The 19,576-nt window shown below is 58.4% G+C and overlaps 15 non-coding genes across 15 annotated transcripts; all 15 read right to left on the bottom strand.

The window, feature by feature from the left end:
• Positions 1–988: 988 nt before the first annotated feature.
• On the bottom strand, positions 989–1,078 carry trnay-gua (transfer RNA tyrosine (anticodon GUA)). The gene is given in 2 exon segments: positions 989–1,024; positions 1,042–1,078. It is a non-coding gene; the product is annotated as a tRNA-Tyr (tRNA).
• Positions 1,079–2,484: 1,406 nt separating this feature from the next.
• trnay-gua (transfer RNA tyrosine (anticodon GUA)) lies at positions 2,485–2,574 on the bottom strand. Its single transcript is given in 2 exon segments — positions 2,485–2,520; positions 2,538–2,574. It is a non-coding gene; the product is annotated as a tRNA-Tyr (tRNA).
• Positions 2,575–3,750: 1,176 nt separating this feature from the next.
• On the bottom strand, positions 3,751–3,840 carry trnay-gua (transfer RNA tyrosine (anticodon GUA)). Its single transcript is given in 2 exon segments — positions 3,751–3,786; positions 3,804–3,840. It is a non-coding gene; the product is annotated as a tRNA-Tyr (tRNA).
• A 1,176-nt stretch (positions 3,841–5,016) lies between these two features.
• Positions 5,017–5,106, bottom strand: trnay-gua (transfer RNA tyrosine (anticodon GUA)). The gene is given in 2 exon segments: positions 5,017–5,052; positions 5,070–5,106. It is a non-coding gene; the product is annotated as a tRNA-Tyr (tRNA).
• Positions 5,107–6,282: 1,176 nt separating this feature from the next.
• On the bottom strand, positions 6,283–6,372 carry trnay-gua (transfer RNA tyrosine (anticodon GUA)). The gene is given in 2 exon segments: positions 6,283–6,318; positions 6,336–6,372. It is a non-coding gene; the product is annotated as a tRNA-Tyr (tRNA).
• A 1,176-nt stretch (positions 6,373–7,548) lies between these two features.
• On the bottom strand, positions 7,549–7,638 carry trnay-gua (transfer RNA tyrosine (anticodon GUA)). The gene is given in 2 exon segments: positions 7,549–7,584; positions 7,602–7,638. It is a non-coding gene; the product is annotated as a tRNA-Tyr (tRNA).
• Positions 7,639–8,813: 1,175 nt separating this feature from the next.
• Positions 8,814–8,903, bottom strand: trnay-gua (transfer RNA tyrosine (anticodon GUA)). The gene is given in 2 exon segments: positions 8,814–8,849; positions 8,867–8,903. It is a non-coding gene; the product is annotated as a tRNA-Tyr (tRNA).
• A 1,176-nt stretch (positions 8,904–10,079) lies between these two features.
• trnay-gua (transfer RNA tyrosine (anticodon GUA)) lies at positions 10,080–10,169 on the bottom strand. Its single transcript is given in 2 exon segments — positions 10,080–10,115; positions 10,133–10,169. It is a non-coding gene; the product is annotated as a tRNA-Tyr (tRNA).
• A 1,176-nt stretch (positions 10,170–11,345) lies between these two features.
• Positions 11,346–11,435, bottom strand: trnay-gua (transfer RNA tyrosine (anticodon GUA)). The gene is given in 2 exon segments: positions 11,346–11,381; positions 11,399–11,435. It is a non-coding gene; the product is annotated as a tRNA-Tyr (tRNA).
• A 1,176-nt stretch (positions 11,436–12,611) lies between these two features.
• trnay-gua (transfer RNA tyrosine (anticodon GUA)) lies at positions 12,612–12,701 on the bottom strand. The gene is given in 2 exon segments: positions 12,612–12,647; positions 12,665–12,701. It is a non-coding gene; the product is annotated as a tRNA-Tyr (tRNA).
• Positions 12,702–13,877: 1,176 nt separating this feature from the next.
• trnay-gua (transfer RNA tyrosine (anticodon GUA)) lies at positions 13,878–13,967 on the bottom strand. Its single transcript is given in 2 exon segments — positions 13,878–13,913; positions 13,931–13,967. It is a non-coding gene; the product is annotated as a tRNA-Tyr (tRNA).
• Positions 13,968–15,143: 1,176 nt separating this feature from the next.
• trnay-gua (transfer RNA tyrosine (anticodon GUA)) lies at positions 15,144–15,233 on the bottom strand. Its single transcript is given in 2 exon segments — positions 15,144–15,179; positions 15,197–15,233. It is a non-coding gene; the product is annotated as a tRNA-Tyr (tRNA).
• A 1,176-nt stretch (positions 15,234–16,409) lies between these two features.
• On the bottom strand, positions 16,410–16,499 carry trnay-gua (transfer RNA tyrosine (anticodon GUA)). Its single transcript is given in 2 exon segments — positions 16,410–16,445; positions 16,463–16,499. It is a non-coding gene; the product is annotated as a tRNA-Tyr (tRNA).
• A 1,176-nt stretch (positions 16,500–17,675) lies between these two features.
• On the bottom strand, positions 17,676–17,765 carry trnay-gua (transfer RNA tyrosine (anticodon GUA)). Its single transcript is given in 2 exon segments — positions 17,676–17,711; positions 17,729–17,765. It is a non-coding gene; the product is annotated as a tRNA-Tyr (tRNA).
• Positions 17,766–18,941: 1,176 nt separating this feature from the next.
• Positions 18,942–19,031, bottom strand: trnay-gua (transfer RNA tyrosine (anticodon GUA)). The gene is given in 2 exon segments: positions 18,942–18,977; positions 18,995–19,031. It is a non-coding gene; the product is annotated as a tRNA-Tyr (tRNA).
• Positions 19,032–19,576: the final 545 nt, after the last annotated feature.

The following is a 19,576-nucleotide window of genomic DNA, read 5'->3' on the forward strand; positions in this document are numbered from 1 at the left end:
TACAGTACCTGACTCGCAGCTTCGTGTACATGTCAGGTTAGGGTTTGGGCCGCAGCTTACCGACTGGTTCAAGTTGCCTCCAAACACGTCCAGGACGTGCCCGCTGACCTCAGGCGACTCACCCACCACCGGTGTGATCCTTTCAAGGTGCTGACTTGCACCCCGCAGGGAAAAAACATCAACGCCGCAGGCGTTTCCCTTCACTGCGCAGCTCGACTTCCTTCCTACGCTGCACCCTGAAACAGCAGGACCTGCCTGTCGCTCACGCGTGAAGCTTTTGATCTTTCGGGACCACTCTCAGGGAGGCGGCGTACGCAAACGGTATTCCGTCTGCTGCAGACCAGCTGAGTGAGTGGGTGCACTCGCAGTTTTAAAAGCAAGTGGAGAATGCGAGCATCGATCCCACTACCTCACGCGTGCGCTCCAACAGTTGAACTAATCCCCCGGTAGGTGAGCCGGCCACGCTTTCGCTCCTTCCGCAGTGGATCCTGAGCAGCCACGCTCCAGGATGTGCAGGAAATCCTCTCACCCGTCGGACGGCTGAGACCAAACAGTGCTGATGCCTGTCTCGCTGAAAGAACCAACTTGTCGGAGGAGCGGCAGCGGCAGCTGGTGGACTCAGGCGAGGCGGAAGGCCCCGTGGACGAGGAAAGAAGTGCTGAGGCGATGGCGATTGCTGATTGGAGGTGGAAACGACTTCAGCCTTGGCGCAGCCACCACGAGCGTGAGGTGACGTCGCAGGGCCCCGCCTGACTGATAGAAGACTTCATTTGGTTGCAGTGAGCACAAAGTGCTTTCATGCGTTTGTGTCGAAAACGAGGCACCCTGCTGGCCGTCAGCTGCAGCCGCAGCAAGGAGACAGCTGGCTGGCTGGTTGCAGAGGGGGAAGGGCGTGTGCCGACGTGTCGCCTTTTCAGCTCATCTGTGTTGCTGTGGCCCGCGTGCTGGTGGATGCTGACTGTTTGCAAAAAGCAGCAGGGTGGGGGGCTCCTTCGAGCCGGAATTGAACCGGCGACCTAAGGATGACAGGTTTGCGACACACTACAGTCCTCCGCTCTACCAGCTGAGCTATCGAAGGAGAGCCCAGCAGTGGCTCTCCCTTGCTGATGCTTTGCCGCGCTCCTCCACTAATGCGACGCCGTTGCCTCCCTGAAAATCTGTCACTCTGGCAGATCCTGAGCCACTGGCTGATCTCCACAGCTTCGGCCTGTGCTGGCATGAAGAAATCGTCTCGAGTGCTGATCCGAAACTGCCAGATTCTGCCGGTACAGTACCTGACTCGCAGCTTCGTGTACATGTCAGGTTAGGGTTTGGGCCGCAGCTTACCGACTGGTTCAAGTTGCCTCCAAACACGTCCAGGACGTGCCCGCTGACCTCAGGCGACTCACCCACCACCGGTGTGATCCTTTCAAGGTGCTGACTTGCACCCCGCAGGGAAAAAACATCAACGCCGCAGGCGTTTCCCTTCACTGCGCAGCTCGACTTCCTTCCTACGCTGCACCCTGAAACAGCAGGACCTGCCTGTCGCTCACGCGTGAAGCTTTTGATCTTTCGGGACCACTCTCAGGGAGGCGGCGTACGCAAACGGTATTCCGTCTGCTGCAGACCAGCTGAGTGAGTGGGTGCACTCGCAGTTTTAAAAGCAAGTGGAGAATGCGGGCATCGATCCCACTACCTCACGCGTGCGCTCCAACAGTTGAACTAATCCCCCGGTAGGTGAGCCGGCCACGCTTTCGCTCCTTCCGCAGTGGATCCTGAGCAGCCACGCTCCAGGATGTGCAGGAAATCCTCTCACCCGTCGGACGGCTGAGACCAAACAGTGCTGATGCCTGTCTCGCTGAAAGAACCAACTTGTCGGAGGAGCGGCAGCGGCAGCTGGTGGACTCAGGCGAGGCGGAAGGCCCCGTGGACGAGGAAAGAAGTGCTGAGGCGATGGCGATTGCTGATTGGAGGTGGAAACGACTTCAGCCTTGGCGCAGCCACCACGAGCGTGAGGTGACGTCGCAGGGCCCCGCCTGACTGATAGAAGACTTCATTTGGTTGCAGTGAGCACAAAGTGCTTTCATGCGTTTGTGTCGAAAACGAGGCACCCTGCTCAGGGGGCCCATACAGACGTTTTTTTGGGCTCTGCTGATGCCTCAGCCAAATATATGTATATATACAAGATTGAAAAAATGCACAGGATTGTAAAGGACAAGAATAAAGTCGAATCTGTGTTTGTAAATATGGACATATGTATGGCATGATCCAATGTACAGACCATCAAATCATTTATGAATAAAGTATATTTTTGAAATAAAAAAAAAAGAAAACGAGGCACCCTGCTGGCCGTCAGCTGCAGCCGCAGCAAGGAGACAGCTGGCTGGCTGGTTGCAGAGGGGGAAGGGCGTGTGCCGACGTGTCGCCTTTTCAGCTCATCTGTGTTGCTGTGGCCCGCGTGCTGGTGGATGCTGACTGTTTGCAAAAAGCAGCAGGGTGGGGGGCTCCTTCGAGCCGGAATTGAACCGGCGACCTAAGGATGACAGGTTTGCGACACACTACAGTCCTCCGCTCTACCAGCTGAGCTATCGAAGGAGAGCCCAGCAGTGGCTCTCCCTTGCTGATGCTTTGCCGCGCTCCTCCACTAATGCGACGCCGTTGCCTCCCTGAAAATCTGTCACTCTGGCAGATCCTGAGCCACTGACTGATCTCCACAGCTTCGGCCTGTGCTGGCATGAAGAAATCGTCTCGAGTGCTGATCCGAAACTGCCAGATTCTGCCGGTACAGTACCTGACTCGCAGCTTCGTGTACATGTCAGGTTAGGGTTTGGGCCGCAGCTTACCGACTGGTTCAAGTTGCCTCCAAACACGTCCAGGACGTGCCCGCTGACCTCAGGCGACTCACCCACCACCGGTGTGATCCTTTCAAGGTGCTGACTTGCACCCCGCAGGGAAAAAACATCAACGCCGCAGGCGTTTCCCTTCACTGCGCAGCTCGACTTCCTTCCTACGCTGCACCCTGAAACAGCAGGACCTGCCTGTCGCTCACGCGTGAAGCTTTTGATCTTTCGGGACCACTCTCAGGGAGGCGGCGTACGCAAACGGTATTCCGTCTGCTGCAGACCAGCTGAGTGAGTGGGTGCACTCGCAGTTTTAAAAGCAAGTGGAGAATGCGAGCATCGATCCCACTACCTCACGCGTGCGCTCCAACAGTTGAACTAATCCCCCGGTAGGTGAGCCGGCCACGCTTTCGCTCCTTCCGCAGTGGATCCTGAGCAGCCACGCTCCAGGATGTGCAGGAAATCCTCTCACCCGTCGGACGGCTGAGACCAAACAGTGCTGATGCCTGTCTCGCTGAAAGAACCAACTTGTCGGAGGAGCGGCAGCGGCAGCTGGTGGACTCAGGCGAGGCGGAAGGCCCCGTGGACGAGGAAAGAAGTGCTGAGGCGATGGCGATTGCTGATTGGAGGTGGAAACGACTTCAGCCTTGGCGCAGCCACCACGAGCGTGAGGTGACGTCGCAGGGCCCCGCCTGACTGATAGAAGACTTCATTTGGTTGCAGTGAGCACAAAGTGCTTTCATGCGTTTGTGTCGAAAACGAGGCACCCTGCTGGCCGTCAGCTGCAGCCGCAGCAAGGAGACAGCTGGCTGGCTGGTTGCAGAGGGGGAAGGGCGTGTGCCGACGTGTCGCCTTTTCAGCTCATCTGTGTTGCTGTGGCCCGCGTGCTGGTGGATGCTGACTGTTTGCAAAAAGCAGCAGGGTGGGGGGCTCCTTCGAGCCGGAATTGAACCGGCGACCTAAGGATGACAGGTTTGCGACACACTACAGTCCTCCGCTCTACCAGCTGAGCTATCGAAGGAGAGCCCAGTAGAGGCTCTCCCTTGCTGATGCTTTGCCGCGCTCCTCCACTAATGCGACGCCGTTGCGTCCCTGAAAATCTGTCACTCTGGCAGATCCTGAGCCACTGGCTGATCTCCACAGCTTCGGCCTGTGCTGGCATGAAGAAATCGTCTCGAGTGCTGATCCGAAACTGCCAGATTCTGCCGGTACAGTACCTGACTCGCAGCTTCGTGTACATGTCAGGTTAGGGTTTGGGCCGCAGCTTACCGACTGGTTCAAGTTGCCTCCAAACACGTCCAGGACGTGCCCGCTGACCTCAGGCGACTCACCCACCACCGGTGTGATCCTTTCAAGGTGCTGACTTGCACCCCGCAGGGAAAAAACATCAACGCCGCAGGCGTTTCCCTTCACTGCGCAGCTCGACTTCCTTCCTACGCTGCACCCTGAAACAGCAGGACCTGCCTGTCGCTCACGCGTGAAGCTTTTGATCTTTCGGGACCACTCTCAGGGAGGCGGCGTACGCAAACGGTATTCCGTCTGCTGCAGACCAGCTGAGTGAGTGGGTGCACTCGCAGTTTTAAAAGCAAGTGGAGAATGCGGGCATCGATCCCACTACCTCACGCGTGCGCTCCAACAGTTGAACTAATCCCCCGGTAGGTGAGCCGGCCACGCTTTCGCTCCTTCCGCAGTGGATCCTGAGCAGCCACGCTCCAGGATGTGCAGGAAATCCTCTCACCCGTCGGACGGCTGAGACCAAACATTGCTGATGCCTGTCTCGCTGAAAGAACCAACTTGTCGGAGGAGCGGCAGCGGCAGCTGGTGGACTCAGGCGAGGCGGAAGGCCCCGTGGACGAGGAAAGAAGTGCTGAGGCGATGGCGATTGCTGATTGGAGGTGGAAACGACTTCAGCCTTGGCGCAGCCACCACGAGCGTGAGGTGACGTCGCAGGGCCCCGCCTGACTGATAGAAGACTTCATTTGGTTGCAGTGAGCACAAAGTGCTTTCATGCGTTTGTGTCGAAAACGAGGCACCCTGCTGGCCGTCAGCTGCAGCCGCAGCAAGGAGACAGCTGGCTGGCTGGTTGCAGAGGGGGAAGGGCGTGTGCCGACGTGTCGCCTTTTCAGCTCATCTGTGTTGCTGTGGCCCGCGTGCTGGTGGATGCTGACTGTTTGCAAAAAGCAGCAGGGTGGGGGGCTCCTTCGAGCCGGAATTGAACCGGCGACCTAAGGATGACAGGTTTGCGACACACTACAGTCCTCCGCTCTACCAGCTGAGCTATCGAAGGAGAGCCCAGCAGTGGCTCTCCCTTGCTGATGCTTTGCCGCGCTCCTCCACTAATGCGACGCCGTTGCCTCCCTGAAAATCTGTCACTCTGGCAGATCCTGAGCCACTGGCTGATCTCCACAGCTTCGGCCTGTGCTGGCATGAAGAAATCGTCTCGAGTGCTGATCCGAAACTGCCAGATTCTGCCGGTACAGTACCTGACTCGCAGCTTCGTGTACATGTCAGGTTAGGGTTTGGGCCGCAGCTTACCGACTGGTTCAAGTTGCCTCCAAACACGTCCAGGACGTGCCCGCTGACCTCAGGCGACTCACCCACCACCGGTGTGATCCTTTCAAGGTGCTGACTTGCACCCCGCAGGGAAAAAACATCAACGCCGCAGGCGTTTCCCTTCACTGCGCAGCTCGACTTCCTTCCTACGCTGCACCCTGAAACAGCAGGACCTGCCTGTCGCTCACGCGTGAAGCTTTTGATCTTTCGGGACCACTCTCAGGGAGGCGGCGTACGCAAACGGTATTCCGTCTGCTGCAGACCAGCTGAGTGAGTGGGTGCACTCGCAGTTTTAAAAGCAAGTGGAGAATGCGGGCATCGATCCCACTACCTCACGCGTGCGCTCCAACAGTTGAACTAATCCCCCGGTAGGTGAGCCGGCCACGCTTTCGCTCCTTCCGCAGTGGATCCTGAGCAGCCACGCTCCAGGATGTGCAGGAAATCCTCTCACCCGTCGGACGGCTGAGACCAAACATTGCTGATGCCTGTCTCGCTGAAAGAACCAACTTGTCGGAGGAGCGGCAGCGGCAGCTGGTGGACTCAGGCGAGGCGGAAGGCCCCGTGGACGAGGAAAGAAGTGCTGAGGCGATGGCGATTGCTGATTGGAGGTGGAAACGACTTCAGCCTTGGCGCAGCCACCACGAGCGTGAGGTGACGTCGCAGGGCCCCGCCTGACTGATAGAAGACTTCATTTGGTTGCAGTGAGCACAAAGTGCTTTCATGCGTTTGTGTCGAAAACGAGGCACCCTGCTGGCCGTCAGCTGCAGCCGCTGCAAGGAGACAGCTGGCTGGCTGGTTGCAGAGGGGGAAGGGCGTGTGCCGACGTGTCGCCTTTTCAGCTCATCTGTGTTGCTGTGGCCCGCGTGCTGGTGGATGCTGACTGTTTGCAAAAAGCAGCAGGGTGGGGGGCTCCTTCGAGCCGGAATTGAACTGGCGACCTAAGGATGACAGGTTTGCGACACACTACAGTCCTCCGCTCTACCAGCTGAGCTATCGAAGGAGAGCCCAGCCGTGGCTCTCCCTTGCTGATGCTTTGCCGCGCTCCTCCACTAATGCGACGCCGTTGCCTCCCTGAAAATCTGTCACTCTGGCAGATCCTGAGCCACTGGCTGATCTCCACAGCTTCGGCCTGTGCTGGCATGAAGAAATCGTCTCGAGTGCTGATCCGAAACTGCCAGATTCTGCCGGTACAGTACCTGACTCGCAGCTTCGTGTACATGTCAGGTTAGGGTTTGGGCCGCAGCTTACCGACTGGTTCAAGTTGCCTCCAAACACGTCCAGGACGTGCCCGCTGACCTCAGGCGACTCACCCACCACCGGTGTGATCCTTTCAAGGTGCTGACTTGCACCCCGCAGGGAAAAAACATCAACGCCGCAGGCGTTTCCCTTCACTGCGCAGCTCGACTTCCTTCCTACGCTGCACCCTGAAACAGCAGGACCTGCCTGTCGCTCACGCGTGAAGCTTTTGATCTTTCGGGACCACTCTCAGGGAGGCGGCGTACGCAAACGGTATTCCGTCTGCTGCAGACCAGCTGAGTGAGTGGGTGCACTCGCAGTTTTAAAAGCAAGTGGAGAATGCGGGCATCGATCCCACTACCTCACGCGTGCGCTCCAACAGTTGAACTAATCCCCCGGTAGGTGAGCCGGCCACGCTTTCGCTCCTTCCGCAGTGGATCCTGAGCAGCCACGCTCCAGGATGTGCAGGAAATCCTCTCACCCGTCGGACGGCTGAGACCAAACATTGCTGATGCCTGTCTCGCTGAAAGAACCAACTTGTCGGAGGAGCGGCAGCGGCAGCTGGTGGACTCAGGCGAGGCGGAAGGCCCCGTGGACGAGGAAAGAAGTGCTGAGGCGATGGCGATTGCTGATTGGAGGTGGAAACGACTTCAGCCTTGGCGCAGCCACCACGAGCGTGAGGTGACGTCGCAGGGCCCCGCCTGACTGATAGAAGACTTCATTTGGTTGCAGTGAGCACAAAGTGCTTTCATGCGTTTGTGTCGAAAACGAGGCACCCTGCTGGCCGTCAGCTGCAGCCGCAGCAAGGAGACAGCTGGCTGGCTGGTTGCAGAGGGGGAAGGGCGTGTGCCGACGTGTCGCCTTTTCAGCTCATCTGTGTTGCTGTGGCCCGCGTGCTGGTGGATGCTGACTGTTTGCAAAAAGCAGCAGGGTGGGGGGCTACTTCGAGCCGGAATTGAACCGGCGACCTAAGGATGACAGGTTTGCGACACACTACAGTCCTCCGCTCTACCAGCTGAGCTATCGAAGGAGAGCCCAGTAGAGGCTCTCCCTTGCTGATGCTTTGCCGCGCTCCTCCACTAATGCGACGCCGTTGCCTCCCTGAAAATCTGTCACTCTGGCAGATCCTGAGCCACTGGCTGATCTCCACAGCTTCGGCCTGTGCTGGCATGAAGAAATCGTCTCGAGTGCTGATCCGAAACTGCCAGATTCTGCCGGTACGTACCTGACTCGCAGCTTCGTGTACATGTCAGGTTAGGGTTTGGGCCGCAGCTTACCGACTGGTTCAAGTTGCCTCCAAACACGTCCAGGACGTGCCCGCTGACCTCAGGCGACTCACCCACCACCGGTGTGATCCTTTCAAGGTGCTGACTTGCACCCCGCAGGGAAAAAACATCAACGCCGCAGGCGTTTCCCTTCACTGCGCAGCTCGACTTCCTTCCTACGCTGCACCCTGAAACAGCAGGACCTGCCTGTCGCTCACGCGTGAAGCTTTTGATCTTTCGGGACCACTCTCAGGGAGGCGGCGTACGCAAACGGTATTCCGTCTGCTGCAGACCAGCTGAGTGAGTGGGTGCACTCGCAGTTTTAAAAGCAAGTGGAGAATGCGGGCATCGATCCCACTACCTCACGCGTGCGCTCCAACAGTTGAACTAATCCCCCGGTAGGTGAGCCGGCCACGCTTTCGCTCCTTCCGCAGTGGATCCTGAGCAGCCACGCTCCAGGATGTGCAGGAAATCCTCTCACCCGTCGGACGGCTGAGACCAAACATTGCTGATGCCTGTCTCGCTGAAAGAACCAACTTGTCGGAGGAGCGGCAGCGGCAGCTGGTGGACTCAGGCGAGGCGGAAGGCCCCGTGGACGAGGAAAGAAGTGCTGAGGCGATGGCGATTGCTGATTGGAGGTGGAAACGACTTCAGCCTTGGCGCAGCCACCACGAGCGTGAGGTGACGTCGCAGGGCCCCGCCTGACTGATAGAAGACTTCATTTGGTTGCAGTGAGCACAAAGTGCTTTCATGCGTTTGTGTCGAAAACGAGGCACCCTGCTGGCCGTCAGCTGCAGCCGCAGCAAGGAGACAGCTGGCTGGCTGGTTGCAGAGGGGGAAGGGCGTGTGCCGACGTGTCGCCTTTTCAGCTCATCTGTGTTGCTGTGGCCCGCGTGCTGGTGGATGCTGACTGTTTGCAAAAAGCAGCAGGGTGGGGGGCTCCTTCGAGCCGGAATTGAACCGGCGACCTAAGGATGACAGGTTTGCGACACACTACAGTCCTCCGCTCTACCAGCTGAGCTATCGAAGGAGAGCCCAGCAGTGGCTCTCCCTTGCTGATGCTTTGCCGCGCTCCTCCACTAATGCGACGCCGTTGCCTCCCTGAAAATCTGTCACTCTGGCAGATCCTGAGCCACTGGCTGATCTCCACAGCTTCGGCCTGTGCTGGCATGAAGAAATCGTCTCGAGTGCTGATCCGAAACTGCCAGATTCTGCCGGTACAGTACCTGACTCGCAGCTTCGTGTACATGTCAGGTTAGGGTTTGGGCCGCAGCTTACCGACTGGTTCAAGTTGCCTCCAAACACGTCCAGGACGTGCCCGCTGACCTCAGGCGACTCACCCACCACCGGTGTGATCCTTTCAAGGTGCTGACTTGCACCCCGCAGGGAAAAAACATCAACGCCGCAGGCGTTTCCCTTCACTGCGCAGCTCGACTTCCTTCCTACGCTGCACCCTGACACAGCAGGACCTGCCTGTCGCTCACGCGTGAAGCTTTTGATCTTTCGGGACCACTCTCAGGGAGGCGGCGTACGCAAACGGTATTCCGTCTGCTGCAGACCAGCTGAGTGAGTGGGTGCACTCGCAGTTTTAAAAGCAAGTGGAGAATGCGGGCATCGATCCCACTACCTCACGCGTGCGCTCCAACAGTTGAACTAATCCCCCGGTAGGTGAGCCGGCCACGCTTTCGCTCCTTCCGCAGTGGATCCTGAGCAGCCACGCTCCAGGATGTGCAGGAAATCCTCTCACCCGTCGGACGGCTGAGACCAAACATTGCTGATGCCTGTCTCGCTGAAAGAACCAACTTGTCGGAGGAGCGGCAGCGGCAGCTGGTGGACTCAGGCGAGGCGGAAGGCCCCGTGGACGAGGAAAGAAGTGCTGAGGCGATGGCGATTGCTGATTGGAGGTGGAAACGACTTCAGCCTTGGCGCAGCCACCACGAGCGTGAGGTGACGTCGCAGGGCCCCGCCTGACTGATAGAAGACTTCATTTGGTTGCAGTGAGCACAAAGTGCTTTCATGCGTTTGTGTCGAAAACGAGGCACCCTGCTGGCCGTCAGCTGCAGCCGCAGCAAGGAGACAGCTGGCTGGCTGGTTGCAGAGGGGGAAGGGCGTGTGCCGACGTGTCGCCTTTTCAGCTCATCTGTGTTGCTGTGGCCCGCGTGCTGGTGGATGCTGACTGTTTGCAAAAAGCAGCAGGGTGGGGGGCTACTTCGAGCCGGAATTGAACCGGCGACCTAAGGATGACAGGTTTGCGACACACTACAGTCCTCCGCTCTACCAGCTGAGCTATCGAAGGAGAGCCCAGCCGTGGCTCTCCCTTGCTGATGCTTTGCCGCGCTCCTCCACTAATGCGACGCCGTTGCCTCCCTGAAAATCTGTCACTCTGGCAGATCCTGAGCCACTGGCTGATCTCCACAGCTTCGGCCTGTGCTGGCATGAAGAAATCGTCTCGAGTGCTGATCCGAAACTGCCAGATTCTGCCGGTACAGTACCTGACTCGCAGCTTCGTGTACATGTCAGGTTAGGGTTTGGGCCGCAGCTTACCGACTGGTTCAAGTTGCCTCCAAACACGTCCAGGACGTGCCCGCTGACCTCAGGCGACTCACCCACCACCGGTGTGATCCTTTCAAGGTGCTGACTTGCACCCCGCAGGGAAAAAACATCAACGCCGCAGGCGTTTCCCTTCACTGCGCAGCTCGACTTCCTTCCTACGCTGCACCCTGAAACAGCAGGACCTGCCTGTCGCTCACGCGTGAAGCTTTTGATCTTTCGGGACCACTCTCAGGGAGGCGGCGTACGCAAACGGTATTCCGTCTGCTGCAGACCAGCTGAGTGAGTGGGTGCACTCGCAGTTTTAAAAGCAAGTGGAGAATGCGGGCATCGATCCCACTACCTCACGCGTGCGCTCCAACAGTTGAACTAATCCCCCGGTAGGTGAGCCGGCCACGCTTTCGCTCCTTCCGCAGTGGATCCTGAGCAGCCACGCTCCAGGATGTGCAGGAAATCCTCTCACCCGTCGGACGGCTGAGACCAAACATTGCTGATGCCTGTCTCGCTGAAAGAACCAACTTGTCGGAGGAGCGGCAGCGGCAGCTGGTGGACTCAGGCGAGGCGGAAGGCCCCGTGGACGAGGAAAGAAGTGCTGAGGCGATGGCGATTGCTGATTGGAGGTGGAAACGACTTCAGCCTTGGCGCAGCCACCACGAGCGTGAGGTGACGTCGCAGGGCCCCGCCTGACTGATAGAAGACTTCATTTGGTTGCAGTGAGCACAAAGTGCTTTCATGCGTTTGTGTCGAAAACGAGGCACCCTGCTGGCCGTCAGCTGCAGCCGCAGCAAGGAGACAGCTGGCTGGCTGGTTGCAGAGGGGGAAGGGCGTGTGCCGACGTGTCGCCTTTTCAGCTCATCTGTGTTGCTGTGGCCCGCGTGCTGGTGGATGCTGACTGTTTGCAAAAAGCAGCAGGGTGGGGGGCTCCTTCGAGCCGGAATTGAACCGGCGACCTAAGGATGACAGGTTTGCGACACACTACAGTCCTCCGCTCTACCAGCTGAGCTATCGAAGGAGAGCCCAGCAGTGGCTCTCCCTTGCTGATGCTTTGCCGCGCTCCTCCACTAATGCGACGCCGTTGCGTCCCTGAAAATCTGTCACTCTGGCAGATCCTGAGCCACTGGCTGATCTCCACAGCTTCGGCCTGTGCTGGCATGAAGAAATCGTCTCGAGTGCTGATCCGAAACTGCCAGATTCTGCCGGTACAGTACCTGACTCGCAGCTTCGTGTACATGTCAGGTTAGGGTTTGGGCCGCAGCTTACCGACTGGTTCAAGTTGCCTCCAAACACGTCCAGGACGTGCCCGCTGACCTCAGGCGACTCACCCACCACCGGTGTGATCCTTTCAAGGTGCTGACTTGCACCCCGCAGGGAAAAAACATCAACGCCGCAGGCGTTTCCCTTCACTGCGCAGCTCGACTTCCTTCCTACGCTGCACCCTGAAACAGCAGGACCTGCCTGTCGCTCACGCGTGAAGCTTTTGATCTTTCGGGACCACTCTCAGGGAGGCGGCGTACGCAAACGGTATTCCGTCTGCTGCAGACCAGCTGAGTGAGTGGGTGCACTCGCAGTTTTAAAAGCAAGTGGAGAATGCGAGCATCGATCCCACTACCTCACGCGTGCGCTCCAACAGTTGAACTAATCCCCCGGTAGGTGAGCCGGCCACGCTTTCGCTCCTTCCGCAGTGGATCCTGAGCAGCCACGCTCCAGGATGTGCAGGAAATCCTCTCACCCGTCGGACGGCTGAGACCAAACATTGCTGATGCCTGTCTCGCTGAAAGAACCAACTTGTCGGAGGAGCGGCAGCGGCAGCTGGTGGACTCAGGCGAGGCGGAAGGCCCCGTGGACGAGGAAAGAAGTGCTGAGGCGATGGCGATTGCTGATTGGAGGTGGAAACGACTTCAGCCTTGGCGCAGCCACCACGAGCGTGAGGTGACGTCGCAGGGCCCCGCCTGACTGATAGAAGACTTCATTTGGTTGCAGTGAGCACAAAGTGCTTTCATGCGTTTGTGTCGAAAACGAGGCACCCTGCTGGCCGTCAGCTGCAGCCGCAGCAAGGAGACAGCTGGCTGGCTGGTTGCAGAGGGGGAAGGGCGTGTGCCGACGTGTCGCCTTTTCAGCTCATCTGTGTTGCTGTGGCCCGCGTGCTGGTGGATGCTGACTGTTTGCAAAAAGCAGCAGGGTGGGGGGCTCCTTCGAGCCGGAATTGAACCGGCGACCTAAGGATGACAGGTTTGCGACACACTACAGTCCTCCGCTCTACCAGCTGAGCTATCGAAGGAGAGCCCAGCAGTGGCTCTCCCTTGCTGATGCTTTGCCGCGCTCCTCCACTAATGCGACGCCGTTGCCTCCCTGAAAATCTGTCACTCTGGCAGATCCTGAGCCACTGGCTGATCTCCACAGCTTCGGCCTGTGCTGGCATGAAGAAATCGTCTCGAGTGCTGATCCGAAACTGCCAGATTCTGCCGGTACAGTACCTGACTCGCAGCTTCGTGTACATGTCAGGTTAGGGTTTGGGCCGCAGCTTACCGACTGGTTCAAGTTGCCTCCAAACACGTCCAGGACGTGCCCGCTGACCTCAGGCGACTCACCCACCACCGGTGTGATCCTTTCAAGGTGCTGACTTGCACCCCGCAGGGAAAAAACATCAACGCCGCAGGCGTTTCCCTTCACTGTGCAGCTCGACTTCCTTCCTACGCTGCACCCTGAAACAGCAGGATCTGCCTGTCGCTCACGCGTGAAGCTTTTGATCTTTCGGGACCACTCTCAGGGAGGCGGCGTACGCAAACGGTATTCCGTCTGCTGCAGACCAGCTGAGTGAGTGGGTGCACTCGCAGTTTTAAAAGCAAGTGGAGAATGCGGGCATCGATCCCACTACCTCACGCGTGCGCTCCAACAGTTGAACTAATCCCCCGGTAGGTGAGCCGGCCACGCTTTCGCTCCTTCCGCAGTGGATCCTGAGCAGCCACGCTCCAGGATGTGCAGGAAATCCTCTCACCCGTCGGACGGCTGAGACCAAACATTGCTGATGCCTGTCTCGCTGAAAGAACCAACTTGTCGGAGGAGCGGCAGCGGCAGCTGGTGGACTCAGGCGAGGCGGAAGGCCCCGTGGACGAGGAAAGAAGTGCTGAGGCGATGGCGATTGCTGATTGGAGGTGGAAACGACTTCAGCCTTGGCGCAGCCACCACGAGCGTGAGGTGACGTCGCAGGGCCCCGCCTGACTGATAGAAGACTTCATTTGGTTGCAGTGAGCACAAAGTGCTTTCATGCGTTTGTGTCGAAAACGAGGCACCCTGCTGGCCGTCAGCTGCAGCCGCAGCAAGGAGACAGCTGGCTGGCTGGTTGCAGAGGGGGAAGGGCGTGTGCCGACGTGTCGCCTTTTCAGCTCATCTGTGTTGCTGTGGCCCGCGTGCTGGTGGATGCTGACTGTTTGCAAAAAGCAGCAGGGTGGGGGGCTCCTTCGAGCCGGAATTGAACCGGCGACCTAAGGATGACAGGTTTGCGACACACTACAGTCCTCCGCTCTACCAGCTGAGCTATCGAAGGAGAGCCCAGCAGTGGCTCTCCCTTGCTGATGCTTTGCCGCGCTCCTCCACTAATGCGACGCCGTTGCCTCCCTGAAAATCTGTCACTCTGGCAGATCCTGAGCCACTGGCTGATCTCCACAGCTTCGGCCTGTGCTGGCATGAAGAAATCGTCTCGAGTGCTGATCCGAAACTGCCAGATTCTGCCGGTACAGTACCTGACTCGCAGCTTCGTGTACATGTCAGGTTAGGGTTTGGGCCGCAGCTTACCGACTGGTTCAAGTTGCCTCCAAACACGTCCAGGACGTGCCCGCTGACCTCAGGCGACTCACCCACCACCGGTGTGATCCTTTCAAGGTGCTGACTTGCACCCCGCAGGGAAAAAACATCAACGCCGCAGGCGTTTCCCTTCACTGCGCAGCTCGACTTCCTTCCTACGCTGCACCCTGACACAGCAGGACCTGCCTGTCGCTCACGCGTGAAGCTTTTGATCTTTCGGGACCACTCTCAGGGAGGCGGCGTACGCAAACGGTATTCCGTCTGCTGCAGACCAGCTGAGTGAGTGGGTGCACTCGCAGTTTTAAAAGCAAGTGGAGAATGCGGGCATCGATCCCACTACCTCACGCGTGCGCTCCAACAGTTGAACTAATCCCCCGGTAGGTGAGCCGGCCACGCTTTCGCTCCTTCCGCAGTGGATCCTGAGCAGCCACGCTCCAGGATGTGCAGGAAATCCTCTCACCCGTCGGACGGCTGAGACCAAACATTGCTGATGCCTGTCTCGCTGAAAGAACCAACTTGTCGGAGGAGCGGCAGCGGCAGCTGGTGGACTCAGGCGAGGCGGAAGGCCCCGTGGACGAGGAAAGAAGTGCTGAGGCGATGGCGATTGCTGATTGGAGGTGGAAACGACTTCAGCCTTGGCGCAGCCACCACGAGCGTGAGGTGACGTCGCAGGGCCCCGCCTGACTGATAGAAGACTTCATTTGGTTGCAGTGAGCACAAAGTGCTTTCATGCGTTTGTGTCGAAAACGAGGCACCCTGCTGGCCGTCAGCTGCAGCCGCAGCAAGGAGACAGCTGGCTGGCTGGTTGCAGAGGGGGAAGGGCGTGTGCCGACGTGTCGCCTTTTCAGCTCATCTGTGTTGCTGTGGCCCGCGTGCTGGTGGATGCTGACTGTTTGCAAAAAGCAGCAGGGTGGGGGGCTACTTCGAGCCGGAATTGAACCGGCGACCTAAGGATGACAGGTTTGCGACACACTACAGTCCTCCGCTCTACCAGCTGAGCTATCGAAGGAGAGCCCAGCCGTGGCTCTCCCTTGCTGATGCTTTGCCGCGCTCCTCCACTAATGCGACGCCGTTGCCTCCCTGAAAATCTGTCACTCTGGCAGATCCTGAGCCACTGGCTGATCTCCACAGCTTCGGCCTGTGCTGGCATGAAGAAATCGTCTCGAGTGCTGATCCGAAACTGCCAGATTCTGCCGGTACAGTACCTGACTCGCAGCTTCGTGTACATGTCAGGTTAGGGTTTGGGCCGCAGCTTACCGACTGGTTCAAGTTGCCTCCAAACACGTCCAGGACGTGCCCGCTGACCTCAGGCGACTCACCCACCACCGGTGTGATCCTTTCAAGGTGCTGACTTGCACCCCGCAGGGAAAAAACATCAACGCCGCAGGCGTTTCCCTTCACTGCGCAGCTCGACTTCCTTCCTACGCTGCACCCTGAAACAGCAGGACCTGCCTGTCGCTCACGCGTGAAGCTTTTGATCTTTCGGGACCACTCTCAGGGAGGCGGTGTACGCAAACGGTATTCCGTCTGCTGCAGACCAGCTGAGTGAGTGGGTGCACTCGCAGTTTTAAAAGCAAGTGGAGAATGCGGGCATCGATCCCACTACCTCACGCGTGCGCTCCAACAGTTGAACTAATCCCCCGGTAGGTGAGCCGGCCACGCTTTCGCTCCTTCCGCAGTGGATCCTGAGCAGCCACGCTCCAGGATGTGCAGGAAATCCTCTCACCCGTCGGACGGCTGAGACCAAACATTGCTGATGCCTGTCTCGCTGAAAGAACCAACTTGTCGGAGGAGCGGCAGCGGCAGCTGGTGGACTCAGGCGAGGCGGAAGGCCCCGTGGACGAGGAAAGAAGTGCTGAGGCGATGGCGATTGCTGATTGGAGGTGGAAACGACTTCAGCCTTGGCGCAGCCACCACGAGCGTGAGGTGACGTCGCAGGGCCCCGCCTGACTGATAGAAGACTTCATTTGGTTGCAGTGAGCACAAAGTGCTTTCATGCGTTTGTGTCGAAAACGAGGCACCCTGCTGGCCGTCAGCTGCAGCCGCAGCAAGGAGACAGCTGGCTGGCTGGTTGCAGAGGGGGAAGGGCGTGTGCCGACGTGTCGCCTTTTCAGCTCATCTGTGTTGCTGTGGCCCGCGTGCTGGTGGATGCTGACTGTTTGCAAAAAGCAGCAGGGTGGGGGGCTCCTTCGAGCCGGAATTGAACCGGCGACCTAAGGATGACAGGTTTGCGACACACTACAGTCCTCCGCTCTACCAGCTGAGCTATCGAAGGAGAGCCCAGCAGTGGCTCTCCCTTGCTGATGCTTTGCCGCGCTCCTCCACTAATGCGACGCCGTTGCCTCCCTGAAAATCTGTCACTCTGGCAGATCCTGAGCCACTGGCTGATCTCCACAGCTTCGGCCTGTGCTGGCATGAAGAAATCGTCTCGAGTGCTGATCCGAAACTGCCAGATTCTGCCGGTACAGTACCTGACTCGCAGCTTCGTGTACATGTCAGGTTAGGGTTTGGGCCGCAGCTTACCGACTGGTTCAAGTTGCCTCCAAACACGTCCAGGACGTGCCCGCTGACCTCAGGCGACTCACCCACCACCGGTGTGATCCTTTCAAGGTGCTGACTTGCACCCCGCAGGGAAAAAACATCAACGCCGCAGGCGTTTCCCTTCACTGCGCAGCTCGACTTCCTTCCTACGCTGCACCCTGAAACAGCAGGACCTGCCTGTCGCTCACGCGTGAAGCTTTTGATCTTTCGGGACCACTCTCAGGGAGGCGGCGTACGCAAACGGTATTCCGTCTGCTGCAGACCAGCTGAGTGAGTGGGTGCACTCGCAGTTTTAAAAGCAAGTGGAGAATGCGAGCATCGATCCCACTACCTCACGCGTGCGCTCCAACAGTTGAACTAATCCCCCGGTAGGTGAGCCGGCCACGCTTTCGCTCCTTCCGCAGTGGATCCTGAGCAGCCACGCTCCAGGATGTGCAGGAAATCCTCTCACCCGTCGGACGGCTGAGACCAAACAGTGCTGATGCCTGTCTCGCTGAAAGAACCAACTTGTCGGAGGAGCGGCAGCGGCAGCTGGTGGACTCAGGCGAGGCGGAAGGCCCCGTGGACGAGGAAAGAAGTGCTGAGGCGATGGCGATTGCTGATTGGAGGTGGAAACGACTTCAGCCTTGGCGCAGCCACCACGAGCGTGAGGTGACGTCGCAGGGCCCCGCCTGACTGATAGAAGACTTCATTTGGTTGCAGTGAGCACAAAGTGCTTTCATGCGTTTGTGTCGAAAACGAGGCACCCTGCTGGCCGTCAGCTGCAGCCGCAGCAAGGAGACAGCTGGCTGGCTGGTTGCAGAGGGGGAAGGGCGTGTGCCGACGTGTCGCCTTTTCAGCTCATCTGTGTTGCTGTGGCCCGCGTGCTGGTGGATGCTGACTGTTTGCAAAAAGCAGCAGGGTGGGGGGCTACTTCGAGCCGGAATTGAACCGGCGACCTAAGGATGACAGGTTTGCGACACACTACAGTCCTCCGCTCTACCAGCTGAGCTATCGAAGGAGAGCCCAGTAGAGGCTCTCCCTTGCTGATGCTTTGCCGCGCTCCTCCACTAATGCGACGCCGTTGCCTCCCTGAAAATCTGTCACTCTGGCAGATCCTGAGCCACTGGCTGATCTCCACAGCTTCGGCCTGTGCTGGCATGAAGAAATCGTCTCGAGTGCTGATCCGAAACTGCCAGATTCTGCCGGTACAGTACCTGACTCGCAGCTTCGTGTACATGTCAGGTTAGGGTTTGGGCCGCAGCTTACCGACTGGTTCAAGTTGCCTCCAAACACGTCCAGGACGTGCCCGCTGACCTCAGGCGACTCACCCACCACCGGTGTGATCCTTTCAAGGTGCTGACTTGCACCCCGCAGGGAAAAAACATCAACGCCGCAGGCGTTTCCCTTCACTGCGCAGCTCGACTTCCTTCCTACGCTGCACCCTGAAACAGCAGGACCTGCCTGTCGCTCACGCGTGAAGCTTTTGATCTTTCGGGACCACTCTCAGGGAGGCGGCGTACGCAAACGGTATTCCGTCTGCTGCAGACCAGCTGAGTGAGTGGGTGCACTCGCAGTTTTAAAAGCAAGTGGAGAATGCGGGCATCGATCCCACTACCTCACGCGTGCGCTCCAACAGTTGAACTAATCCCCCGGTAGGTGAGCCGGCCACGCTTTCGCTCCTTCCGCAGTGGATCCTGAGCAGCCACGCTCCAGGATGTGCAGGAAATCCTCTCACCCGTCGGACGGCTGAGACCAAACATTGCTGATGCCTGTCTCGCTGAAAGAACCAACTTGTCGGAGGAGCGGCAGCGGCAGCTGGTGGACTCAGGCGAGGCGGAAGGCCCCGTGGACGAGGAAAGAAGTGCTGAGGCGATGGCGATTGCTGATTGGAGGTGGAAACGACTTCAGCCTTGGCGCAGCCACCACGAGCGTGAGGTGACGTCGCAGGGCCCCGCCTGACTGATAGAAGACTTCATTTGGTTGCAGTGAGCACAAAGTGCTTTCATGCGTTTGTGTCGAAAACGAGGCACCCTGCTGGCCGTCAGCTGCAGCCGCAGCAAGGAGACAGCTGGCTGGCTGGTTGCAGAGGGGGAAGGGCGTGTGCCGACGTGTCGCCTTTTCAGCTCATCTGTGTTGCTGTGGCCCGCGTGCTGGTGGATGCTGACTGTTTGCAAAAAGCAGCAGGGTGGGGGGCTCCTTCGAGCCGGAATTGAACCGGCGACCTAAGGATGACAGGTTTGCGACACACTACAGTCCTCCGCTCTACCAGCTGAGCTATCGAAGGAGAGCCCAGCAGTGGCTCTCCCTTGCTGATGCTTTGCCGCGCTCCTCCACTAATGCGACGCCGTTGCCTCCCTGAAAATCTGTCACTCTGGCAGATCCTGAGCCACTGGCTGATCTCCACAGCTTCGGCCTGTGCTGGCATGAAGAAATCGTCTCGAGTGCTGATCCGAAACTGCCAGATTCTGCCGGTACAGTACCTGACTCGCAGCTTCGTGTACATGTCAGGTTAGGGTTTGGGCCGCAGCTTACCGACTGGTTCAAGTTGCCTCCAAACACGTCCAGGACGTGCCCGCTGACCTCAGGCGACTCACCCACCACCGGTGTGATCCTTTCAAGGTGCTGACTTGCACCCCGCAGGGAAAAAACATCAACGCCGCAGGCGTTTCCCTTCACTGCGCAGCTCGACTTCCTTCCTACGCTGCACCCTGAAACAGCAGGACCTGCCTGTCGCTCACGCGTGAAGCTTTTGATCTTTCGGGACCACTCTCAGGGAGGCGGCGTACGCAAACGGTATTCCGTCTGCTGCAGACCAGCTGAGTGAGTGGG

This window comes from Chiloscyllium punctatum, chromosome 5 (assembly GCF_047496795.1).
Source record: "Chiloscyllium punctatum isolate Juve2018m chromosome 5, sChiPun1.3, whole genome shotgun sequence".
NCBI classification, from domain to species: Eukaryota; Metazoa; Chordata; class Chondrichthyes; order Orectolobiformes; family Hemiscylliidae; genus Chiloscyllium; species Chiloscyllium punctatum.